The 26,486-nt window shown below is 41.2% G+C and overlaps 1 long non-coding RNA gene across 1 annotated transcript; it reads left to right on the forward strand.

The window, feature by feature from the left end:
- Nucleotides 1–233: 233 nt before the first annotated feature.
- LOC308479744 lies at nucleotides 234–3,322 on the forward strand. The gene is made up of 3 exons (XR_013987807.1): nucleotides 234–292; nucleotides 2,695–2,762; nucleotides 3,015–3,322. It is a non-coding gene; the product is annotated as an uncharacterized lncRNA (long non-coding RNA).
- Nucleotides 3,323–26,486: the final 23,164 nt, after the last annotated feature.

Below are 26,486 nucleotides of genomic sequence, written 5' to 3' on the forward strand. Positions count from 1 at the left end.
TGGAGGGAACGGCTGGCTGGAACCTGAATAGGAATGCTCCTTTTATGGGAGGATATACTGCAATGTTTTGTTTCAGAGCTCACTTGTGATGTAAGAAGGGGGAGAATGACTCATTTAAAAAATAGGTCTGTCAGTGATTATGACTGCCTTGTCTGTGTTCTCTTTTCACTTCTAGAACATCATGTTCAACCTACCCCTTCCCCTGACATCATTGTGATGTGTGATTAGCCACTCTGGGTCCACATCACTGGCTGCCACTGGTGGGAAGTGGCCTCTTGTAGGTCAGCATAAGGTAGCAAACAGCAGGCTCTAACTGTGGGATTTAGTAGCAGATTGCATAAGCCCTTCTGGATCATTGGGATACCTCATAGGCAAAGGGAACAACGTGCATGTCTCCAATTGCTCTACAGCGCCACCCTGATATTGGTGGAGAAAGCATGTCACAGCTTGTCCGCCCAACCAGCAAACACAATCTTGGTAACCAATCTGGACCCTGGTGGCTGTTTCAGTTGCTTATCAGCCAAAGTAGCTGTTTTACCAGGTACTTTGTTTCCTCGCTGGTTGAGTCCTGTCCTGAGCTTTGTCTTACTTGGAAGCTGTACCTGAATTAAGCTCCAAGCCATCCATTCTCCAGCCATCCAGTCTGTTCCCCAGCTAGTCACCATCTCTGACACTTGATTCAGGGTTCTATTTTTTTCCTTTTTATTAATACTTTTAAGTATTTGAGCTATACAGAATACAGTAAAGTGAAAAAAGAAAGAAGGTGCAATATATGCACGCATACACACACACACACACACACACACACACAGAGTATTGCTGATACATATATGATTATTAATAACCTACTACATTCTGTATAAACTCGTTCCAAATATCAATATATTTATGCAAACCAAGTCTGCATCTATAACTGATCTGTTCATATGTTGCAAGTGCTGTCATGTCTTCCATCCATTGATTAAATGGGACCATATTTTTATTTTTCCAGTTCATTGATACTAGTCTTTTGACCATAGTTAGGGGTGCATAGAATCCATTCCCACTGTCCAGTTGTCAACTTCCATATAATAGGTATATAATTCAAGAGAATATTTTCCTCTGAAATCTTAAGTTTTTTCATACAGTCAAATTTATGCAGATGGCTTCTTAATGAGCAAATATTTTTGGCTTTCACTTTCTTAGCTAGGTGGTCGCTGTTTTTATGGATGGTTATATTTACAGTGGTACCTCGGGTTAAGTACTTAATTCATTCCGGAGGTCTGTTCTTAACCTGAAACTGTTCTTAACCTGAAGCACCACTTTAGCTAATGGGACCTCCTGCTGCCGCTGCACCACCGGAGCAAAATTCTCATCTGTTCTTAACCCGAGGTACTATTTCTGGGTTAGCAGACTCTGTAACCTGAAGCATATGTAACGTGAAGCGTATGTAACCTGAAGCATATGTAACCCGAGGTACCACTGTAATGGATTTTATTCTGTGTTTTGCCATGATACTAGTACCGATGAAAGGTAAGCTATGAATCTTTCAGAATAACCAAATGAATAAATAAATACAAGCTGGAATATGCAATTCCATATACAATATGATCTGACAGATAAGACGGAATAATTATTTGTTTAGTTTCTTACATTTATATCCTCCTGCTTTTCCATCATGGAAGTCACTGGAGCATATAGGTGATTCCTACATTGTCACCCATCCAAACACTGACCAGACTTAGAACTGCTTAGCCTTAGCAAAGTGGTGGCTTCATGTGCCTTCAGCCCATGCCCTTGGTCCAAATAATACTAGTTCAGTTACTCAGTAAAAAGAAAGGTAGGGTCTCACACATCAGGGAGAAATACAGAATGTATACTATAGGACAGGACTAGACGTTATTTTTATGCCTCTGTTTTATGACTGTTACAAAATTATCTACATAAGAATAGATGCAAGCATGGGGATGAGAGTAATGCTATTTTTTTCTCATCACCCACTGAGCAGAACGAATGGCAAATTCTGCAGGTGAATTTGAGGGGGCTAAACATACTTGCACATTTCCCCAGCTGCTCATTTCATATACTGTACAGTATAACAGAAAGATAGCTAGGGTGTAGAGGGGACTCACGAGGATACATTTCCATGTAATCCAAGTGCTAAATCTTTTAACCACCCTGAATATGTTGGACAGAAAGGCCCTGTAGCATTCTGCTTCTACTTCAACAATCTTTTTGTCCCCAAGGAACAGCTTCGTTTTGCTTTGTGTAACATGACATTTCACCAACACTGAGCTTAAAAGAGTTGTGAGATCGTGGCTGGCGATTTACAGAAAATACAAAGGAGCATTTTGGTTGGCAATATTTACACTTCTTCTTCTTCTTTTTAACGCTTAGCTGAATAAATTTGTTTTAATGCTGCCAAATGGGAGTTTTCCATCACTGTCAGTCACTTGCATGATATAGCTTCATTGAGAGCATTCATTGAAGTGGGGGGCAGGAATACTAAGTAAACAGTGGTGGAAAATGTTATTGCTTATTTTGGCCGGATATATTGGAAGCCATATTTTATTATTTTGTTTTAAATGGAGAAAAGGTGAAGCCCTCAGACTTAACTAATACAAATGTATATAAATCATCAAAATAAATGAATAAACCCTGTGGGAGAAACAAGACAAGAAGAATGATTATACTCTTTCTCTCTCTTTATATTAGGGAATCAATAAAACAATGGCCTTTTTATAGATATGGCAAAGGCCCTGACTTTTGTACTGATTTTGCAGGTAGGAAATACTATTTTGTGCATGAATTTCAATTAATTGATTATGATTTTATGTAAACTGTGTTATTTTTACCGTTGTTAGCCGTTCTGAGCCCGGCTTCGGCTGGGGAGGGCGGGATATAAATTAAAAAATTATTGTTATTATTATTAAAACAACTTCTATTCAAAGCTATTACATTACCATTGTGAAAGAGGGTCCCCCCAAGGCCTTAGGTTTTGGTGATTTTATTTTGGATTTCATTTGTCTTGGCAGGGCTAGCTAAAATCTAAGGCAAAGTATACACTGGGGGGCTGAAATCAGCATATACACTGGATGCAGAATGAACTGACATGATGAAGCAAGTTCAAAGTAGGCCCTGAAGGGGAAGGCTGGGGAAACAGTAGGTGAGAATTACTCATGCTCCTTTCAAGAGAACAAGGAAAGCCTAAGAAGTCAAAGGAGGACCACACAGAGAACGGGAAGGATACATTTGTGTGTGAAGAAGCGGGCCGAGGAATCAGTTTCTTTTGTCAGCATGTCAAGCAATCTTCTCCTTGACTGGGGACCCCCTAAGTATACAAGCAGGAATCCGCTCTGTGTTGAGAGGACCCTTTCCTTCTGAATAAAGACCCAGCAAGAGTATTTATTTATTGCATTTACTCCTCACTTTTCCTCCAAAGAGTTGAAGGTGGCATTCATGGCTCTCACAACCCTGAGATGCTGAGAGCTGGTAACTGGCTCAAGGTCACCCAGTGGTTCCATGTCTCTCTGGGGATTTGAACCCTGGTCTCCCAGGGTCTTCCGGGGTTCAGATGGCCATCTTTGTGGTCCTGTAGATGAAGTCATGGTACATCACCGTTTCCTTTCCCTTCCTTTTGGCACAACGCACAGGGTCTAATGACTGATCAAAATCTGTTTCTTGAACTTAATTGCTTTGGAAATGCGTTTGCAGAAAGTATTTGCCCCCTCGGTCTTCACTTCTGCCACACTGCTTATAGGCTGAGGTTGCCTTAACCAGCAAAACACAACTACAGTTCCAGCATCACTGCTTGTGCACTTGGCAGAGGATGAATTAGATATTTGTCACTTTTTTCCATCACACTGTGCAGAGACTCTCATGTTGCAGAAGGATCTTGCTTGTTAAATCTGTGTGAATATGTGAGGGAGGGTTTATATATGCCTTCCATGTTTGGTTTTAGAACTTGTACTTGCAGAACTAGCCCCTCGGTTTTGGTTTTAGTTTTTTAATTGCAAAGTAATGTTCAGGCTACTAGATTTGAATCTGAGGTGTCAAAATGACCTCGGCCGGTCCAGCACCAGCTGCAGATTTTGAGATGCCCTTGAGCAAGACGCCCTCAGTGGGCTCCACTCCTGAGTGGGCCCTCCTCCTCCTTGCTGCTGGTCACCACTGCCTATTTGCTTGCACTTTTCCTCTGGGCTCAATCCAGGAGAGGGGAAGGGGCTGAGTGAGGCAAGCAGAGGCTCCTGTATTAAGTGAGAGAGTCAGGAAATCTGTCAGGAGGAGGAGGTCAGTGACACAGAGGAAAGACACAGTTTGAAGGAATACACCCTTATCTGGGAAGTGACTCAGCACACACTCTAATGAGAATAGGAGAGAAGCAGGGCTGGAGAAAGCATATTAATTCTTCCTATAATAGCAAACACTTTTAGAAGCAGCTGTTTCTCATTTTCCTAGCTTCTGTCACTGTTCACTTGCTTTGAGGGGGTCTCTGGGGCCTGAGCCTGGACCCTCTACTCAGGTGTGAGCGTAGATGCATAGCCAGTGATGCTGACCTACAATTTGCAGCAGATTAAATCTATAAATGAGAAGTGATGGATCCAAGGCTTGTTTTATATTATTTCTATCTTGTCACACTCCTCTAAAGAGGCTTTGGGGCACTTTGCAGAACAGCATGCATCAATAAAATGCATTATCTTAAACTTAAAGCAGCCGTTAAAAAAAAAAAAAAAATCTATACACAGCAGCCGGCAGAACAGTTCAATAGCAAAGAAGCAAACCACAACCTCCAGGGAACTGCATCCCCTCTCTTTGAGGTCCTTTAAACTGTGACAGGGCAGTCCCATTACACTTACAACAAATGTAACTCTAACTGGAGCAATCCTGCTTCAATTGGCACCTGACGTGGTGAATGAGTCTGTCGCCTTGTTTGCAAAGACACCTTTGTGAAATGAGGACAGTGGAGGTGAACTGGTGATGTCACTACATGAACACATCATGTCGTGTTTCAAGGTGTCAGAACGTTACTTGTGTGATGCTCCTTAAATGTGCTAGACTGGAGTTAAGAGCAAAGGAATCAAAGGCTTGATTTGAGATAAGGAGCAGAGCAATCCACACTTCCGATCGGCCCTGCTGGACGGGGGTTGGGTGTGGCAGAGGTGCACCTCTGACAGCAGGAGGCCACCACCGTAGAGGTCCCTGCTGTACCTTCCAAAAGCACAGGCAGAAGCTGCCACCAGCCGTATCTCACAGGTAGTAGCCAGCACAAACTTCCAAAATGAGCATTTCTGGGGAGTAGGTGAAGCTGAGCTGGGCAAAGATTCACTAGATCTGAAGCCAGTCCACTTGCTGGTGATGGGCTTGATCCAGGCATCTCTCCTAACCCAGCCTGGAGGTGGTCTTGTGGAACTGTCTACTTTACTGCTGCCTCACATCCCACCCTGGACAACATGAAGAGCTGGGCTCTGGATGCAGTCGTGGCTTCACTGTTCCATTCAGCCCTGCTGCTCCTGACTGGGAATTAGGATTGATCTTCAAACTGGTTAAATGGTGGTTTGGGCAGGTGATAGTCCTTGGATTCCATAAAGAAGTACATTAAGGAGTCATGCGCTTTTTAAAATAGTGATAAGGACTTTTAAAAAAAAAACCAACGCTCTGTGGCTGTCTGTGGTACAATTTTGTAACTTACAGTATGCATCATTGTATGTTGACACTAGTTACAATTATATCTGCATTTAACAATGCTTTGGGCTCTTTCTAATTAATCAGACAGGTTTTATACAGAAGGTGCTTAGATGCATTTGAAATGTTAATGTTCTCCAAGGTGTGGATGTTCCAGAGAAACTATGACACAATATCTCTCTGCTTGGCAAATGACACAGATGAAGCTGTGAAAAGGAATATATTGCAAGTGATAATAGATCAGATTTTTCAGTTCATTGTCAGCATCGGGGACCTGATATGCATAAAATGTAGGTCACAGCATTCCATTGAGCACCCATATCTAACTTTAATAGGAAAATAAACCGTGTTACTCTGAAACAATGGGCACCAGTGAGAAATAAAAACGTTTATGATACAGCATTGCTTTTTAAGCGACTTTCGGTAGTACCGAATTCCTATAGCACTCATTAAGTAATTTGTTTTCTTTACAATGCAGTTTAAATAGTTTATCTCTTCTATTTTTCTGGGGGTTTTATAGTTGGAGAATAGGCACTGCAGACGAGATTTGCCTATTGAACAGTCTGTCACTACACGCCTGCTAACAGTGATGAATAACTGGGGGAATGAACGAAACGACAGTAGACAAGAGAGAACTGGCCAGCCACAGTTCTTTTCAAAGTCCTCAATATTGCTGCTTTAGCCTCCATGAAATAGAGATGATGTGAACGTTCTCAGTTTTGGGGGTTCAGGGACAATTCGATTTGCAATCAGATGTGAAACTAGACTTATCTCAAGTGAGTCTTTCATTAAGGCAGGAGCATCTAACTTGTGGCACTCCAAGATGGTGCCGGACTCCAACTCCCATTATCTCTGAACATTGACTGTGTGGGTGAGATGATGGGCGTCGGAGTCCAACAACATCTGAAGGCTCTCAGGGGCTCCCCCTACTCGGCTTAAGGTTTTTCTAAAGCACTGAAAATTAAACTGGGTTATCCTGACTCAGTTTGGTAAAGCACCAAATCAGGGCCCTCCAAATCTTGTTGGAGCTGAAAGGTTGGACACTGGAGGTATTGGGTTTGACCAGCCACCGACCAATAGTCCGACAGGTGAATTTCTCTAACAGAACATAAACCTCGTACATTCTGTATATCAATCTTTTACTGTGGCAGCACCTGCACTTTGGAACTCTACCTACTGACATCAGACAGGCGCCCTCACTGTACCCCTTTCAGCACCTACGAAAAACATTTTTTGTTTAGGCAAGCCTCTCCAGATATGCAGAATGTGGGGATGTGTTTTAATCTACCTCCGGCTCTTCCCTGATTTTAATTGCTTTTTGAATATTTTAAATTGCTGTTCCTACTGATAATTTTATTGTTTTATTCTTTTTTTGCAGTACTTTGGGGGAGGGTTACAATCAATTTTTACAATAAATAGGATGAATTTATTTATCAATGTTTTGGTGCAGAGGGGGACTTGTCATGCTTTACAATCAAACAGCATATAAAATTTATGAAATAATAACTAAACAAACAAACAAACAAACAAACATTCTCTTGGGGCTGTCATTTTCGTTGTATCGGGAGACAACTGGGAGTCAGAAATTCTTGCCAATTTACTTCAGATCACCCAGTAGATTGTGACCCACTTTCTCACCACCCCTCCTTTATTGTGTTAGTGTGCCTCCTCTCAGGATGCAGGCACTTAGCTGCACATGTGGTGGGTCTGTGGTGTTATGGCAGGATTCCAGTTACAAAGGTTCCAGGGAATCTCCAGAATTTTAACCATGAACACAGGACCTTTGCTTTCACTCCCCTCCATTTTTATTCTTAGAAACTTAGATTGATAGGGAAATTATGAACAAGAGCTGCTGCCAGCTATTAAACCAGTGTTCTCCAAATTACTATGTTACTAAATGGATGCAAAGAAAAAACAGAATTCAGATAATGCTGGATGGTCCTCTTAGGAATGTGTCCAGAATGCAGATTTTCACCTGGAAACATGAATGAAACAAAAGAAAAGTAAGTAGAAAATAATTTTATATCAAACTCGAGGGCTCTTCTCCCAAATGTGAAATGTGAAAGCTCCCCCCCCCCCAAGACAAGGACAATATGAGAATGTCATGTCTGCAAACATACATCTTTAAGGAGCTGATATTTGTCTAAATCAGAACACTGTGTGAGGCTGCAGCATGCAAGGATAAAGCATATTAAGAGAGATTCAACAAGACAGGAAGGCAGACTATTATAATAAAGGGGGAAGAACAATATTACACATACTGATAGTAATATCAGGCTTCAACAGCTGGGAACGTTTAGAGTAATGTGAAAAGAAAATAGTTGAAGAATGAAAACTTAGGCACTATTTATTGTTGTTTGATGGATTCTGCCCTCCCCATCATAGCTTAGAGGCTCTTCAAAGAGATACAGCATATTTAAATGCAAAAGGTTAAAAAAAAACATAGTTAAAGAACACAGGCTATAAATGTAGGTTTCTCTGTGTATATCAGCTTCAAAGATGCCACAGGCACCTAGTCTTAAAATGCAATAACCAGAGCAGGGCTACTCGTAACTCCTGTTTAAACAAATTTAAAGCAAAATTAAAAGAGCAGCTCTGTTCAGTAGTCTTTCTCTGAGATCTGTGCAGCTGTGGGCCATATGGATGAGGGGAATTCCATTCCACCCTTTGTTGCAGATATGTGGGATTGTTACATGTCTGTTTACATTCCAGCACAGATTGCTGGAGTCCCGTGAGCGGAACATCCGCTCTGTATTGCTTTTGTCGTTCTTCTCAGAGAAGAACATGGGGAAAGGGTCTCTACAGATGTACAGATGTGTGTGCATGTGAAGGTTTGCACATGATCCAGAAGAAACCTATGTGACCAGGGATCTTGATCACTTTGAATCCCCTGCATGTGTACAGATGGGGAGAAGTAGCTTTTATTTATTTGTTTGAACACAGAGGGGATAGAGGGATGGGCTGCAGGCATAGATTCATTTTCCCCCTCAATGTGTTGGGTATATAAAGTAGTGGGGTGCAACTAGACAAAACCCAGCAGCCATTCTTCTAGGAAAAGGCAGAATTTAGAGGGGACAATTTGGAAAAGGGAAGTTGTCAGGCTCAACTCCTTCCCTTCCTTTAGCTTTTTCTGTTCCAAGTTATCCTCCAAACAGCTCCCCTGGCCCCACCCAAGGATTGCAAACATACATTTGCAAGAGTAAACACATGTCTAGATCCTACTCAGGGATTTCACCTGTTTCATTTCCTGGTTAGGAAACTGAAATTAAACCACAGTTTCCTGGTTCAACTGTAAAAGGCAACTGTAGTTTAAGCAAACCACAATAGAAGCACCAAACCCACTTCATAAGGGGAGGGATAGACAAGGCAGAGAGTAAACAGACACAACTTTATTAAGGTGAAATAGAATACCCTCCAACATTTCTCTGATGAAAAGAAGGACATCCCATTCCATAATGATAGTTTTACTATTTATATCCCACACATGTTATTGGGTTGCCCTAGCACTCTGGGAAGCTTCCAACATATATAAAAATATAATAAAACGTTAAAAAACCCCTCCTCTATACAGGATTGCCTTCAGATGGCTCGGGGGTTGGATAATTCCATACTCTCCAACATTTCTCCAATTAAAATAGGGACATCCTAAAGAAAAGCAGGACATTCCAGGATCAAATCAGAAACCGGGACGGCTTCTCCAAATCAGGGACGTCCCTGGAAAATAGGGACACTTGGAAGGGTCTGAAATAGTTGCATGTGAAGGGGACCAGTAAGTGCAACTTGAAAGACTGAAATCTGTGTCAGATGTTATTTTAAAGCCAGGGATTTAGAAACTCTGTCTCTAAAATTTAAATATAAAGTAATGCATGGATGAAAAAAGACACGGAACCCCACTAACCGTGAGACCAGTGTGCTGCAGTACCAGTTTCTAGCGTGTATTTCCTTGTTTGACAACAGTGGTAGCTTGTGAAATGGTTCTTTGCTGATAACAACCCAGCACAGCAGTTCAGCTGAGAGGGGAGAGGAATTCCAGTTCAGTTATGTTGTAAACTAAAAGGACAAACAGTTGATTAAATCAAAATGTAAAGCTACCAGGAAGCCTAAAACTCCATAATATCTACAGCTGTTATTTCTCTGACCACATGATAATGTGTATAAAGAATCAGGAGGAAATAATGCTTTATATTTAAACAGCATCCAGTTCACAGGAAATGTCTGAGGTGGCCCCATTAAATGTAGCATTTTGACAGAGGTGGAAAAGAGTTAAAGAACCACCAGGGCTCTTAGGTGAGCCTTCGGTTTAGGAAAAGTTTTTGAAAGTAGGTTAAGGACATCAAATGCAAGCACACCTAGCAAAGGAAAGTTTGATCAAGGACAGTCAGTGTGTGGTTAGGAAAAAGGAAGCTCTCCCTATCTAGCTTGTCAGGCTATTCTTTATGGGCTGGACAAAGGTGACATTACAGAAGTACCACGTACCAATGTTTTCAGAGAGTCTAATAAAGCATCATGCCAGATCAAAGGCAAAGGAACTGAAGAAAAACTTGTCTGCTGGTTTCATGAGCCAAAATAGAGAAGGACAGCCCAAGTCCCTCTAGATTTAGATCCCCAAGGCTCCAGCACCTGCCTGATTTCCATGTTTTTAAAAGGCGATGAAGCAGCAAATAGTGAAGATTAGACATTAGATAAATGTGTTGGATTCTAATGCATTCAAACTGGAATGTAGTGGACAGTGCAGTTTGGGGCAAGTTGTGGTAACAAACATGGCAAGCAAGCAAGCAAACAAATAGAAATGATAATAACAGGCAATAATTGCTGAATATTAATATTGACAAATATGGTTAGTGATAAGGAAACATCTGCTCTGCCCCCCACCAGAAACACACACTTCCACAGCTCATATTGACTTGGATCAGAAATAAGTCAATTCCCCCTGCAAAATCAGGAACTGAAGCCCTCTTCTCTCTCCTCCTTTTCCTTCCAGCCTGTTGACTGGACTGCAGTTGCAGTGACAGTCATGCTTTGGTGGTAGCAAATCTCAGGGAAAGAGAAGTCAGGAAGGGGCTGCTGCTGCTGCTTTCTTCCTCTGGTGCCTGGCACACTGCCAAACACTGCACTAGGCCACTAGTTGGAGTTTTCCCAAGGGCATCTCCCAGAGGCTACTTCAACCAGCATCCTGCCATGCCTGTGGGCAAAATGATCTATGGTCTAATTGAAACCCCACTGTGAGTTGTGCCACTGCCATGCACTGAAGGAGAAATTCAGTTCCATTTTCCTTTAGATATGCACCTGCCTGATTCAGACTTTCCAAAAGAGTACATAAGTTGAAGCAGAGACATCCTTTGAAATTTGCGCTCCTCTGAACTTTGCAATGTACTTCTCCAGCCAATTAAAGTGCACAAAAATGCATATACTAGGTAAAGGGTGCATTAAAATGCACATATTACTGAAAATATATTATTATTATTATTATTATTATTATTATTATTATTATTATTTATATACTGCCCTATACCCAGAGGTCTTAGGGCAGTTCACAGAATAAAATCAAAATATAAAACCACAAAACACATAATCAAAATTTTAAAAAACAACCCAATAACCCCCTCCACCCCAAAAACCTACATTTTAAAAGGGCAGAGGATCCTCACAACATTTAAAGTAAGACATAAAGTAATATTATGGAAATTTGCATTGTAAAAATTAGGCAAAATTACATTCCGGTGTGTATATTAGGAGACATTTGCTGAAGTGTTTTTTTGTTTGTTTGTTTGTTTGTTTTTTAGAATTGCAAAATGATGCAGAATTGCAGAGAACTGATTGGCAAAACGAGGAACTGTGAGGATCCAAATTAAACTGATTCACCCATCCCTATAAAAGAGACAATCTCATACTCTGACATCTTCCAGGTCAAACCTGACATAGGCTTGAAAGGCATCAAATGTGTGTTTTCAAGTGCAGCATTGTCACTTTATTCAGTTTCATAGCTGAGCAGGAATTTGAACCTAGGCTTTGCACATTTGAGCCTTTAGAAACTGTATCACAATGGCTTCCTTTCTCTCTCTATAGCCCTCGCCCTTTTTTTAGAGCTGTCACGATACAACTCTCCACCAAACTGATGTTCTACGGGAAACAGGAGCTCTTGACAACTGTCATGGAAACAAGTGCCAGATCTTAGTCACTGAGAAAGCCCATTAAATAGTGTGGGCCTCTCTTCTTCTGAAGTTAATTTAATGCTAGCTGTGAAGGCCAGCACTGTGGAGCATATGCTTCATTCAGTGCATGAAAAAGAACCAGCCATTCTATAGTCATGAATCTCTAAGTGTTAGCTTTGGCAAAAACTGCTCCTCGCTTTTTGGTCAGAAGGCTGAGCAATGAGAGGACTGTCTCCTACAAAGACCAGCATGGGATTATGGCAGCAGCATATAAATAAATGATTCCATATGGAGGAGGGATTTCCAAAGCTGACTGACTGCATCTCCATTGACAGGCCAGCATGCAATGTGTCAGATTGAGTCTCCAAGGGCTGTTGTGACCAGGCTTTCCAAGCTGTGCCTTAATAGTCTCAATTAAAGCTAAATGAAAAGTCATCTACAGCTCCTGAAATTGTGCCCAGCTTCTGCTGGTGTCATGCAGGAAGATGTCCTTTTACCAGTTCGCAGTCACCAGCGTAGATTTCCAAAAGCTTAATAGGGAGAGCTGTGCCACATTCTGCTCGCAATTACCTTGTTGATGCGCTCTGCAGTGTGCACATTAATGTGGAAGACACTTTGAGCACACAAGGTGTAGCTGAGAGTAAGATATGCCCAGAGCAGGGCACATTCAGACAGAGGAACCCTGACTAGTGTATGAGCATTACATTCCAGCAGATGTTAGTATACATCCTGTTTTGCTCCCTTTTTTTCATTTGCTTATTTACATCCTGTCCATGCTTCAAGAAACTCTGGGAGGCCTACATGGTCATTATCTCAATTTATTCTTATAACCACCTTGGGAGGTAGATGAATACATTGATTGCCCCATGTCATCCAGTGAGTTTCATAGCAGAGTAGAATGTGAACTGGGATCTTTCTGATCCAGCTCCAGTGCTTTAGCCATTATATGGCACTGGCTCTCGGGTGATATATTTTCTCAGTGTATTTTTAGCAAACATATCTGAAGGAGCAAAAATATCTGAAGGAGCGTCTCCACCCCCATCATTCTACCCGGACATGGAGGTCCAGCTCCGAGGGCCTTCTGGCGGTTCCCTCACTGCAAGAAGCCAAATTACAGGGAACCAGGCAGAGGGCCTTCTTGGTAGTGGCACCCGCCCTGTGGAACACCCTCCCACCAGATGTCAAAGAGAAGAAAAACTACCAGACTTTTAGAAGACATCTGAAGGCAGCCCTGTTTAGGCAAGCTTTTAATGTTTGATGCATTACTGTATTTTAATATTTTGTTGGAAGCCACCCAGAGTGGCTGGGGAAGCCCAGCCAGATGGACGGGGTATAAATAATAAATTATATTATATTATATATAAATTATAATCTACTTTAACATTCTGCTCTACTGAGGAACAGTGATTTCTTTTCTCCTTCTGTAATAATTTTAAAATGCGGTGCAATGGAGACTTTAGAAACTCAACATCGTGTAATATTCCATTGTCTGCTGATAACTTTTAAACCCACCTTCTCTCAAGTTCAAATGAAATAATGGATTCATCGTCCCAATTTAAATGTTCCATGTGGTTAATTGATGGCTGGAAATTGGAAAGGCAACGGAAGAAACTCTCCCATCAGCTGTTCATTAGCAGCTGTTATATGGGGAAAGTACCCAATTTCAATTAATAAGATACCTAATCACCTCCTGGAGCTTAAAAGACGCATGAACTCTATGCTCACCATGGCAATGAAGTATTTTCCTCTGAGAAATAATGCAACCAGGAGATGCCATAGAGTTTCCTAGCATCAAGTTTCTATCTCCTGTTTTGAGAGCCTCAGCAGAAGGTCAGACTTTGAGACTTCAGAAAGCATGAAGACATGCTGTCCTAACTATGAGGACACGCTACACAGCAGCCCTGCAGTGCAGTCAGTGGGTCTTACTCTCCAGTAGTTGCAGCCACTACCTTCCCACTTACTCTTGGAGCCCATATGGGAGCGGATGCACCAAAACAATTCGTGTATGAGCCAGTACGCCCAGCACACCTTGGTTCAACCTGTACACAAAATGCTGGGGAAAGCAAGGCTAGTTTCCAGCTGCATTATCCTAGTCCAAGATCAAAGCAGGTAGCTTGTTTCCCTGGCAGACCCCACTAAACTTCCTAAAACCCAGGAGCTCTTAACCTAATGCACCCTGCATTTCCCAGAATGCTTAGAGGTTATTTGGAGTGTAAAGGCAGCCCACACTCTCTGAATCCCTCCCAGATCTCAGAAGAATGTGTCACTCTCTTTGAACTCCAATCCTAGATTTTCAGTAGCATGAATTCCAAGCATCTAGGCACGTGGGGATTCTAAAACTCTGAGGGTGGCAATCGCACACACTTCAGGGTCAAGCTAGGAAACTTTATTAAAATTAATAGCTAGCAGAAGAGCAGGCAGAAGGTTGAAACAGAAGACAAAATAAGCCAGAGCACTGTGGCTCCAAAACTGGACTAACCCGACCCTATTCACTGCTATATAGTTACTCTGGTTTACTCACAAGTAACCAGCAAGGATAGTCAGCTTCGTAGGAAGTCTGGTCTGAATCCCTGATAGTGAAAGCGGACATAGCATCAGGGCAGCTGCTTTGAAAAAGGCTCCTCTGTCTTTGGAGGAAGGGACTTCTGACCCTTGCTGACCAATGAGATGCCAGAGCCAGTTAAGTAGGCATCTTAGGTACCATTTTTGCATTTGAAGAGACTGGGAGGAAGGTAAGGGACAACCTGACTTAGAGGAATGGTGGGGGCAGATCAGGGCCTTTCTTCACACTTCCTTTTTCTTGCATCTTTTCTTTCCAGCACACTTGTGAATCTGTAAACTGATTAAAGGAACTTACTTGTGAGTCTTGGACGTACAATCCCTTAGTGAGAATTACAGCTTAATTTTCCTAGTTGTATCACATCTATCAAATATTCAAATATCCCTGTTAAATGATGCCAAAAGCAAATAGAGTGTGCCTTGGCAAACACTGGCACTCATTCTCCATTCACTTACTTAGACAGATGGATTTCATGCTTAAAGCACTTTAGGTGACTCCAGGGGATCTTGATTATATTCCTCAGGCTGTCACTTGGTTATGGGAATCCTACTTAGGCCACATTGTTCCACTTAACACACAGCAATGGGTTGCTCCCGGATGAAACATGTCCAGGATCATTGTCTGCATGCCAGATTTTAAAAGCCCTGTTGTGTTTCCAGCTTAACCCACCTGCCTCTCCTGGAAGATCTACACCTCGGTTTCAGTCTAAGTAATCTACTAGCTTTTAAAGAAATGGGATCCACATAAGACTTAGATATAATTTAAAACTGCTTTTGTTATTTTTTTCTTTTTTTACTGTTTTTAGTGTTTTAATGATTTTTTAACTGATCTTTTAAATTGTTAAATTAGGGTTTGATTTTGTGTTAAATGACATGAACGATCTGTGATCTTTGAGCTACATGTGTGAAATATATGGTATATCTTGTGCCATCATTATGCGCTGCAGGTGGACCATAATTTCCATCATTCTTGGCCATTGGTCATGGGGAGGCGATCGCATTGGCTTCCCCTGCATCAGTGCCTTTTAGTGGTCATTGCTTTCTCCCTGGGAAAGTTCATTTCATGATGACATATAAGAAACATATACAGTAGTTAACAATAGGCAACGTACAGCTCACATGGTTGCATGGGAATCTGACATACGCCCAACCATTTGATTCAGCAGCTTTGTATGAATCTTGATTTTGATTCAAATAGTACATGTCTAGCTCATATCTGCTAACAATACTATGGCAACGCTGCACATCAGGAGTCTGAAGACAAATATGCTATGGTTTATTCATCACATTGCTTTGAAGCCTATCTTGTATTATGGCAACATTGCAGCCCAGAGGTCTGGGGAGAAAAGTGTTATGGTTTTTGAATCGCATTGCTTTGAAGCCTATCTCATGATTGTGGAGATTGCAATGTAGAAGTGCTGAATTCACGAAGAGGTTTGAGTCACCTGTGGCTTGTCACACTGTACACCCTATCAATGCCAAGATGTCTACGCTATCACCAACTGCTTTATGAGTGGCCACTGTTAATAACTTAATTATCACTGTTTGTACTCTCTGCATTTCATTTTTGCCTGACCACACTTTTACTATCTATCCAACAGTGTCTTTAAGCATCTGATGAAGTGGACTGCAGTCCATGAAAGCTCTTGTCACAATAAATTTGTCCATCTTTTAATGTGTCACAAGTCTCTTGTTTGCTTTGGCAGCAACACGCTAACACGGCTAACCACCTGGAAATTCTCGTGAAGTTGAGTATTTGGAACTGACAGCACCAAGACTTCTGATTCTGATAGAAGAGCTACTCTGATGCAAGATCTTTTGTCAGATTTCCCAGGGATTGTTTCCAGAAAATGAATAATTATAATGCAAAGCACACAGCCCTGGAAACATCCCACACTAGGATAAATGTCAAACAGAAAAGTTAGAACAATTATCTCCACAGAAACTAAGATCGATTCAAATGGTAGAGTATCTGTTGTTTACTGAACTTTTTGCTATGTCATCTGAGGATGCTGATCTGCCATTAGTCTCACACCAGAAATTGCACAGATGGCATCAAGAGGGAAGTGGAATAGATCCAAGAGCCAATGATCTGGTGTCCACTATATTTATGCAAATTATAAACACGTTCCATTATGCTAATTGGGGACAGACCACTGGCTGGTTATGCATTTAAAAGTTCATTGGTGACAAACAAGTCGCCAAACCTTGATTTGTCCCATTGCTCTTTGAGTACTTATCTTCAGAACTGCCTGTCTTTGACAGCAACTTAGCATTTCCTTAGAGCTATGGATTGTGAAAGGAATTGAGTACACAACAGCTCGGTGTCCTTCCTCCCCACCCCCCACCCCAATTTTTTATCTTATGCCATCAATATAGCGAAAATAGCTCCTTAAATAATAAAACTGCTAATCTCTTATCAGAGGGTGGTTTTTACAGGACTGTAAAAGTTTTTACTGTAATGTTCTGTACACTAATAAAAGTTTTTTTTAAAAAAACACCAAACCTTACCATAAAAAGTAAGGACATAAACCTTTAAATAATCATTTATAAAAGGCAATAAACCTTTGAATACGAGCTTTTGAGAAAATGAGGGTCATTAATCATTAATTAGGAGTCATCGTTAATATACATTTGACTTGTAGAGTTGGTAACCCCCACAAATTATTTGCAGAATTTTCTAGCATGGCTGACTAGTTCTGTGTAAAAGATTCACGTAAGTAATTCCCAAATACATCCTGGTTCTATAGCATCAAAAGCCAAGTAGAATTTCTAATTGTGCAACTAGAAATGATTGTGCAAATTGTAGCTACTACCCTAAACACACGTGTTTACTTAAAAAAAACAATGTTTTGGGTTTTTATTGTTTGTTTGTTTTCCTGCAGCCTTGTACAAGTATGGAATATTGAAAAACTTGTAGTTCAAAAATAAAATTAAAGAAGTGCTTGCACACAAATTATTGCCCAAATGCCCACAATGGACCTCAGGTTTCTAGAACTTATTGTGGGTGGGGAAGTGCTATTTGAGAGAAGGCAACAACAACACACTGTGCCAATACATCCCATAAAGAACTAAAAGATGTAGCTGGAGGAGCCAGCAGTTGGCACTGGTCTTTATAGGCAGGGCAGGAGGAAGGCTTAATATTCCAGTAAATTTGAAGAACTGATTCTTATCAAAGAGCCAATCAGGTCTTAAAAAATGTATAAATTCCTTGACACTAATATCAAATTTGCAGGTGATTGAGCTGTAGGGTGTTCCTCTTGTTTGTGCAAGTGTGTGTGTGTGTGTGTGTGTAATCCACACAGTATTGCAGCACCTTTAAACTTATTAGCATGTATATCATAAAAGCAATTCATTTCCTGTCCCAAGAAGTAGATTTTTCTCCCATCATTTGAAAAGGTTTCCATCAGGTTTTGTGTTTTTTTATGGTCTCCATGGTACTCAAAGAGGTTTTGTGATTATTGTCCCTGTTGCTGTGACAATAATCCCCATCTAACGAGCAGCATGAAAGCAAGAGCTCTTAGCCACCTACCATGATATATTTTAAGATCACTCACAATTATACCAATAGTGCCAAATGTAATTTGTAGGAGTACCAAAAGCCACAGTTTTCAAGTTGTCCTTCTTGCAGCATGCAAGACTCGGTATTCAGTCGTTGTTGGGTTGCTTCATACTGGAAAGAGATACATTTGCCTTATACAATCCAGTTGTGATCACATCTCTGATTCTAACACTACCTGGGTTCTGACTACAATATTCTATTGAAATAAATTGGGTAATTTGCTTCTGCCTATCTATTGAAAGTACTTAATGACTCAATTTGGTTATGAATATTACTATGACCGGTAAGTTCCCAAAGCCAATAGGTACATTACAAGCAGCTTTCATGCACAACACCTTTTAGTAACTCAAACTGGATGTTACAAGAACTCAACTGTGCCCAAGCTACTTCTGTTCTGGAGAAGTGGATATCATGAATAACATGAAGATTTACAGATGTGTGCTGGTTTGTTTATTCATATAGAACAGGCACCCCCAAACTCGGCCCTCCAGATGTTTTGGAACTACAACTCCCATCATCCCTAGCTAACAGGACCAGTGGTCAGGGATGATGGGGATTGTAGTCCCAAAACATCTGGCGGGCTGAGTTTGGGGATGCTGGATGTAGAATGTTCTACTTCACCCTCTTAGTGCCTATATGCTTCATAGAATGGCTTGCAACCATTTAAAATTAGGATGTTATGTTAAACAAATAGAAATATATTTAAAATGGAACAAAGATTGAGACCACAGATAGAACACAGGATAGAATCCACGAGTGTTGCTCCACTAGTGAAAGACATCCATCAGCAGAATGGGAAGGGGGAAATTTTCAGTAATTTCCCCTGCCCTGGAGTCTCTTGCTCCCTAAATCTGCCCCAGGAAATCTCTTAACCCCCCACAGCAGATTTAGGGGATCACAGGGCACTGCAGTGTAGGGGGAATCACTGAAAACTTTCCTCTCCCCATTCAGTTTCTGGGCTGGATCCAAGGGGAAACTGCATTGAGATACATCACATGCTGGAAGGTTGCAGCCTGTTATTACTGCAGATCATTGCATCACTAAGTGCATTCGTGGGCTTGGGAAAAGGTGAAAGACACGAGGTTGCACACCAACCTCATCCGCAGCTCATCTAAAACTTCTGGCTCCTTAATAAGAACGACAAGCATAAAACCTTGCCTAAAGCATTTAGTTTATTGCAGGTTGAGAGAACCTTATCTTCAGAGAAATTATTTCACTTCTTATAATGTGTGGCAGCAATTAATGTGAGTTTTAAGAAACAACTTGCTCTGTAACTAAAGGGAGGGGGTGGGATGAAATTTTGCCATGGCAACTAAAGAAACATGGTACTTCGTGTACTGCAGAATTGCCTCAAACGCAGAGGGTATTTATAACAAGCTACAAATGCCAGGATTAAATACTATACTTTGGTTCTTTGAAAGAAGCAAGGGAATGCTTGTATGACCACTTTATTTAACTACTTCCCATAGTTAATGTAGAAAAGCTACCTCATAGCCACATCACTATTTTAGCATTTTTTGTTTTCTAAAGAAAGAAAGAAAGGTCAAAACAAATGTGACTGAAAGAAAACGGGATAATGTGAAGCAGCTAATAGATGCAACATTTCTTCACCAGGAAGCATCCATGAGGCACAGGGGCTGCAGCAGAGCCACACAACTTCCTCACTTCCTCTCACCTAATACTAGAACCCAAGCTCATGCTCTGAAGTTGAGTGCTGAGAGATTTGGGAAGGACAAAAGGGAAGAGGACTCATTTGAACCAATGGAATTGGTCACCACAAGCTGTGGAGATGGCCACCAACTTAGGCAGCTTTAAAAGCGGATGGGGACAATGTCATGGAGGCTGCAGCTACCAGTGCCTACTAGCCACAAGGGTGGAATGCCACCTCCAGATTCCAAAGCAGCATGGATACTAGCCAGTAGGGGACAACAGCAAGAATAGGCTAATGAAATAAGGTAATGACAGTTAAGGATTTGGGAATATTGGATCTGTTTTTAAATTTTTTGTTTATTTTTGTTTTTTGATTTTGATGTATTGTGTGTTTTGTTTTTTCTTTTTGACTTTGGTTTTTACTGATTTGTATTGTTTAATTGTTACATTTATCTACTTTTTTTCTTTCTTTTTCTCTTTCTCTTGTTTTTTCCTTCTTTTTTCTTTGTAATCTTAAAATTTTCAATAAGAAAAAAAAAGGATTGTGTTGCAAAACCTCTACATCTATACCTGAAAATCAGGGCTGTGGAACTTGTGGCCCTGTAGAAATTGCAGGATTCTCAATGCCCAGCAGCCTTGGCTGGCATGACCAATGGTCGGGGATGAGGGGTGCTGAAGATCAGCAACACCTGGAGGACCACAAATTCCCCATCCCTGCTATACATCACTTCTCCTTTCTGTCTGTTTTGTTGGGATATAAATTTTATTATAAATAAATATGATATATAATCTTTCTTCCTTAAAAAAAAAACAAAAAAAAACCAACAGCAAGAATAGGCTAGCTCAGTTCCTGCTTGCAGGCTTCCTACAGGCATCCAAATTTGCCCTGTAGGAAACAGGATGCTGAACCAGAAAGGCCTTTACCTGGAAGGACTCTTCTTATGTTATTCCAGGCCCCAAGACAGATGCCTTACCTAACCAAGGGTGTACCAATTACAGTGGTACCTCGGATTACATATGCTTCAGGTTACAGACACTTCAGGTTACAGACTCCACTAACCCAGAAATAGTACCTCAGGTTAAGAACTTTGCTTCAGGATGAGAACAGAAATCGTGCTCCGGCAGCGCAGCGGCAGCAGGAGGCCCCATTAGCTAAAGTGGTGCTTCAGGTTAAGAACAGTTTCAGGTTAAGAACGGACCTCCGGAATGAATTAAGTACTTAACCCGAGGTACCACTGTACTGCTCTTTGAAGATACACTCCCAATATTCTTTGCTGCTACAGCTAGCAATGACTACTTGGTGGCTATCATCTTCTTCATCTCAGGAGCTCTTGAAGGGGCTTGGTGACCCCGATTGCTGTCATTGCCTTGTGCAAGGAAGATGACCTAGGCTTTTTCAATGCCAGTGTATCCTTCTTCTTCACCTACCAGCTCCATGGGCAGCCATTCACCTTCATGTAGTCCTACATATTTTCAAAGCATTGTCCTATGTAGGATAAGAGGAACTTATTTTGCTGGCTAACTCCTCCTTCCAAGCCTGATGGCTTCTGCTCCCTTGTCTCCTCATCTCCCTTGTGCCAGGAGAACAAATGTCCCTAGAAAGGCACCACTACTTCCTCTGCCTTGTGCCCATGCTCCATTGGGCTCATGTAACGCTCCTTCTGCAAAAATTAGTGATTTACACGCCTTGTATCTCAGTTCATTCATTGTATCTTTCCTCTCTTGAGAAACCAAATGTGTTGGGTTTCAATTCTGACTAGCAAGGCTTAGCCTTGCCCCCACCCGCCCCCACGCAGAGCAGCAGCAGCTAAATGTCTCTGCTTTCTACAGCTGAAGCTCTCTCAATCGTAAAAGCAAACATTTAACAGCTGGTAGATTGTCTTAGGAGATAATGTACCCAAGCCTGTTCATAAAAATAACAAATCAAAAACCTATTGAGGCTTCACAGTGCTTTTAACATATGCACACAAATATAGGGAGAAATTATTATGCAGTAAAAGTCTTTTCTTACCCTTATGAGCACTTTAATTTTTTTTAAGGCAACCTTTCAAGAAAGGAAAATTCAAACGCTAATCTTCCTGCCTCCCTCTCACAATATGTCAAAGTGAAGAGAGTTAGGAATACTTTCATAAATTAAGCAAGGAGGTGTATATGTGCATTCTCATGCTATTATATTATAGTATTATTATTATTATTATTATTATTATTATTATTATTATTATTTCTATACCACCCTATACCCAAAGGTCTCAGGGCAGTTCACATAAAAATATCAAATACATAAAATCAAAACAAAACCAACAACCCAATAAACCCCCCCCCCCAAAGAAGCCAGCATTTTTAAAAAGGGTATAGGATGTAGATCAAGTCAGGCAAAGGCCTAGTTGAAAAGGAATGTTTTTACCTGGCGCCTAAAGGTGTATAGTGAAGGTGCCAGGCAAACTTCCCTGAGGAGAGAATTCCACAGATGGGGAGCCATTGAGGAGAAGGCCCATTCTCGGGTTGACACATGGATTGGCTAGGTGAAGGCAGAATATGGTTCTGTATTACTTACAGGTTGTTGTCCAAAGGCATGTTTCGCTTCACTGACTCAAGTTCCACTGCAATGTATGAATCATGCACTTTGAGAACCAATCTGGAATGTTACAACTTATGCCAAGAGTCAAAGAAGAAGAGATGCCAGGAAGTACATGATCAGTTTCCTGATAGCTTTTTTTAAAACCACCACCACCACCCTGGAATTCAGCAGGTGACTGCAAATTTCATCCAAGCAGTGGCAGGGGACAGGTACTTATCTCGTTCCCTTCCTGCCACTAAAAATAAAACCAGGCCCTATCTGCTTTCCCACCTGAAGAAAGAAGGTATTGGAACTCTGTATCTTCCCATCCTTGATGGATGGGAAAGTATCTGGGGAAGGCAATTTTGACCAGAAAAATGGCTGGAAGAAATAGGTTTTCTACACACACACACACACACACACACAGCATTTCAGTTAAAACAGCAACAACAACAACAACAGGCGGGTATTTCTCTTTCTAAGACTCTAATCCCAAGCATGCTTTCTTGTAAGAAGTTGGCCCCTGTTGAAATCCATGCAACTTGAAGCCCAAGCTGCTCACGCGTTTACTCATAAGGAATATACAAAAATGTCTGGCAGTATTTTGTTCTCTTTAGAGTAGAGGGAAATGCTAATCCCCCAACTCCCCGCTGATTTGGGAGGTGGTGACAAAAAGATAAGTAGATGGGGCAGAGAGGTATCCCGCGTGCATGTTCTCTGTAAACAGCTTAGAGGTTTTCTGTTGACTAGCGGTATATAAATTTTGTTAATTAAATCAACATGCACGAAGAGAGTGTGGAAGCAAGAGTGAAGGGTGAGGTTCTAGCAGCAACAGCAACAAACATATTAGGTACCACATGCTTGAAGTCTGCCCACTCTGCCCTACATCTCCAGTTCAAGAGATGTAGTCAAGAGTAGACAGTTTCAAGGCAGAGAAGGTGTGGGGAACATTTGACTCTCCAGATGTTGCTGAACTAAAATTTCCATCATCCCTACTGAAGTCAGTGTGACCTGTTCCACATCTAAGCTGTTTTGGGACTGTGGCTCGTTCTGTCTTTAAGAATGATGCTACAGAACGGACAGCACTAGCTAGTCAAAAACCACTAGGAAAAATGCACCGTAGTTAACAGCAGCTTAGTTTGTTAAACAATAGATTATGCACTTGTTGAAAGCATCCTAGAACATTCATGATCACAGTGAGTCAGAATGTTGATTTTTCTAAAAACACTTTAGTCAACAAATGGGCACAGAAGGAAAAAAAAGCACAGCATGCAGGGAGTGGTTGACTCACTGCAGAAAGCTCAAAACTGCTGCTTCCTTTGATCAGTTCTTGCTGTGACCTGGCTTTTTCCTAGGGATTGCAGCATGAACAGAATAGATGAGCAGACACAGAGCAAATAATAATAATAAATGCATCTTACAGAATGCTTCTGTGGAAGGGTTTTAGCTCAGTGGCAGAACACATGTTTCGCATGCAAAGCGTCCCTGACTTATCCAGGCAGTGGTGGGACAGGTTCCACCCTGGAGAGTCAGTCAATGCCGACACTACTGGGATGAACGGGCTATGGGTCTAACTCAGTCGAAGGCAGCTTCCCATATTCTGCAGAACTTTATATTCAGGCACTCTCAGTGGGAACACTTGGACTGATGCTGGTGGGGGCAAAGGGTGAAGAAAATGCCCACAGCCTGTATTTCTTCACGATTGCTGCTCCAGGGTTGGCTCTCCTGGAGCAAACATCCTTCTTTAGCTGACACCAGAGAAATCACCCTTAAGATGGACGTACCTGAGGCTGATTTTTAACTGCTTGAGAATAAGTAAACTAGCTACTTATCAAAGAGCAAGCTCTTTCAGACAACACATAATCATGTATTGCCATGTTAAAACAGGAAGTATCTAGCTATCTAACAGGAGTTATCAGGGACTTGTACACCAATAGAATTAAAACTGTTGTCAGCAAAAATGACCATGCTGTGTAGAACATGAAAGCTTGTGTGAACCGTATCATGTGACTTACTAGTTGGCCGAATAAACTAAGGTATTATTTTTAATGCATCTTTTGAGATTCTCATAATTAATAAAACTAATATGCGGCTGGGGAATAAAACTAATTTTAGTGTTATATATAAAGTAAGGACACCATTCTGTGGCTCTTATGGGTTTGTGATTTTGCAGGTGAAGTTGTATTTATAAACTGAATGTGAATTATTTAGTGTTTAAATGTGTACCATCCTTTGTCCTGGAATCATATGATGGTGGGCTAAAAATATATAACCAAACAACCAAATGATGGACAAAACCACTGCCTCTTTCTCATCCACTCTGGAATATCTGCCACCTACCTGGATCTTACTGTGCTGCTTGAACTTTTTAGTACACAAAGAAATGATTGTTTATTATCACTTCCTCCAGTTGCAGTGAGAAAACTCAAGTTCGTCCGTAGTCATTCATTTTCAGGCTGTCAAGCCGATGAACCCAACAGACAAGAAGCTTTGCCTTCCAGCTGCCCCAGGCCGGGTTCTTCTTCACCTTAGCAAATACTCAGGGAAATCCACACCCATGACTATTAGCAGGCTCACTCCAACACAGTGCTCCCAAGCCAGAACTACTATAAGATGAAGATCAGGGTTCATTAGCAGCAACACTGAGTTTTATTGTGACTGAAAGAGGGGAAAGCTCAGGAATAAATCTACCCATGGAAATATCAGCTGATAGAGAACAGTAATTAGGCTTGCCATGTGTCAGGAAAGTTCGGCAAAATGTCGGGGAAAACCCAGATGTATGGCAACGTGATGGAAACAGCTCAAAAAGCTTAAAATCACTATTTTTGGGGTTAGGTTTCCCAAAAAAAGCTTAACAATTTTGGTGGTTTGAAACATGACAACCCTAACAGTAACACAAATACAAAGGATATAACACTGAAGTATGCAAGGGGTTGTTTTTGAAGGAGGGGTAGTTATTTCATTTGTTGTGTGTGTGTGTGTGTGTGTGTGTGTGTTGCTTGTTCATTCATTAAATCACATTTTCCCCCTTTAATGTTCCATTTGTTTTGGTTGTTCTCAATTGTTTTCATTTCTCATTGTTTTCAACGGCAGCCCCAGCTGTTTGTTGATTGCCTGTAACTTCTGTGTTTTCTATCCAATTAGCATGAAGCTTTCAGCCATTTTACTATCCCTCCACAGAACTGAATTGTGTCAAACTTGAGACAGATTGGAGAGTAGGCTCCAATTTTACGGACAATTTAGAAAGGCACAAACTATTAAATATTTTATCTCTGTAAACTGCAAGCTACTAATAAGTGAGCACAAAGGAATGAGAAAGACGGAGGGTGTGGGGAGTGGTGTGGAATAGATTGAAAGAATCATTAGTTGAACCAGGGCTTATTTTCAGCTGGAGCTCACCAGAACTCAGCTCCAGCACCTCTCAGGTTTGTGCCATTGCCATTCTAAGAGAACAAGGGAGAAGTTCGTGGTGAGCCCTGTCACCTCTTTCTCTAGAAAAACACAAATCACACACAAGTTTTAAAAAGCCTTTGCCTCCCACTTTGATAGACTCCCACAAGTTCTTCCACTTATTGTGATGGGAGGACTCTGTGAGGAAATTAGGCCTATCAGATTGTTGGATATTTCTGCTAAAAATGTATTTGAGTTGAAGATTGGACAGTTTACACTGTCAGACAGTAGCAGGTAGCAGGCTAGCACAGGTGGGCCCGTGTAACTCTCTTGGCTTCCCAACACTGTGCATCGTGCCGTTATCAAAGCATGCAGTACTATGGTCAAGTCATCTCTGTCCAAAGAGGCCATAGTTGATTAACCAGAACCAGCCATAGCTAGAAACAGGCAGTGCTAGCCACTGAGGCCACCTGACCCTCCAGTGACGCTGCTAGATTCAGAAGTGCCCTCAAGCTATGAGCCTGTTGTCTTTTCAGGATTCAGTTTCAATTTGGTTTGTTCAAAAATCAAATAAGATATACATCAATGTGCTATGCCATACAAATATATACAAGAAAACATTAAAAAGGAGTGGAAATATAGTACTAGATCTCATACCAGATGTATATGCACCGTAATTTAATCAATTCATACCATTGGGATCATTTTAAACTTAAAATATTTAGGCCGATTGTGGCTAAACATATGTAAACGCGGACCTTTAAATATGATCAGCATGAAAAGTTAAATGTTGTAATCACTGCAGATGCTTGAGTTTTGTAGCAGATGTGTAAATGGAGAGACCAGATGATGAAAGGAATCATCCCATTAAAAATGGACATAAATGTTTTGTGATTATGTATCATGAAGCTAATTCTTTTCATGGTTACCCTTGTTCTGACTGGTGTTTTAAATA

This window comes from Podarcis pityusensis (assembly GCF_964106645.2).
Source record: "Podarcis pityusensis genome assembly, chromosome: 6".
Taxonomy (NCBI): Eukaryota; Metazoa; Chordata; class Lepidosauria; order Squamata; family Lacertidae; genus Podarcis; species Podarcis pityusensis.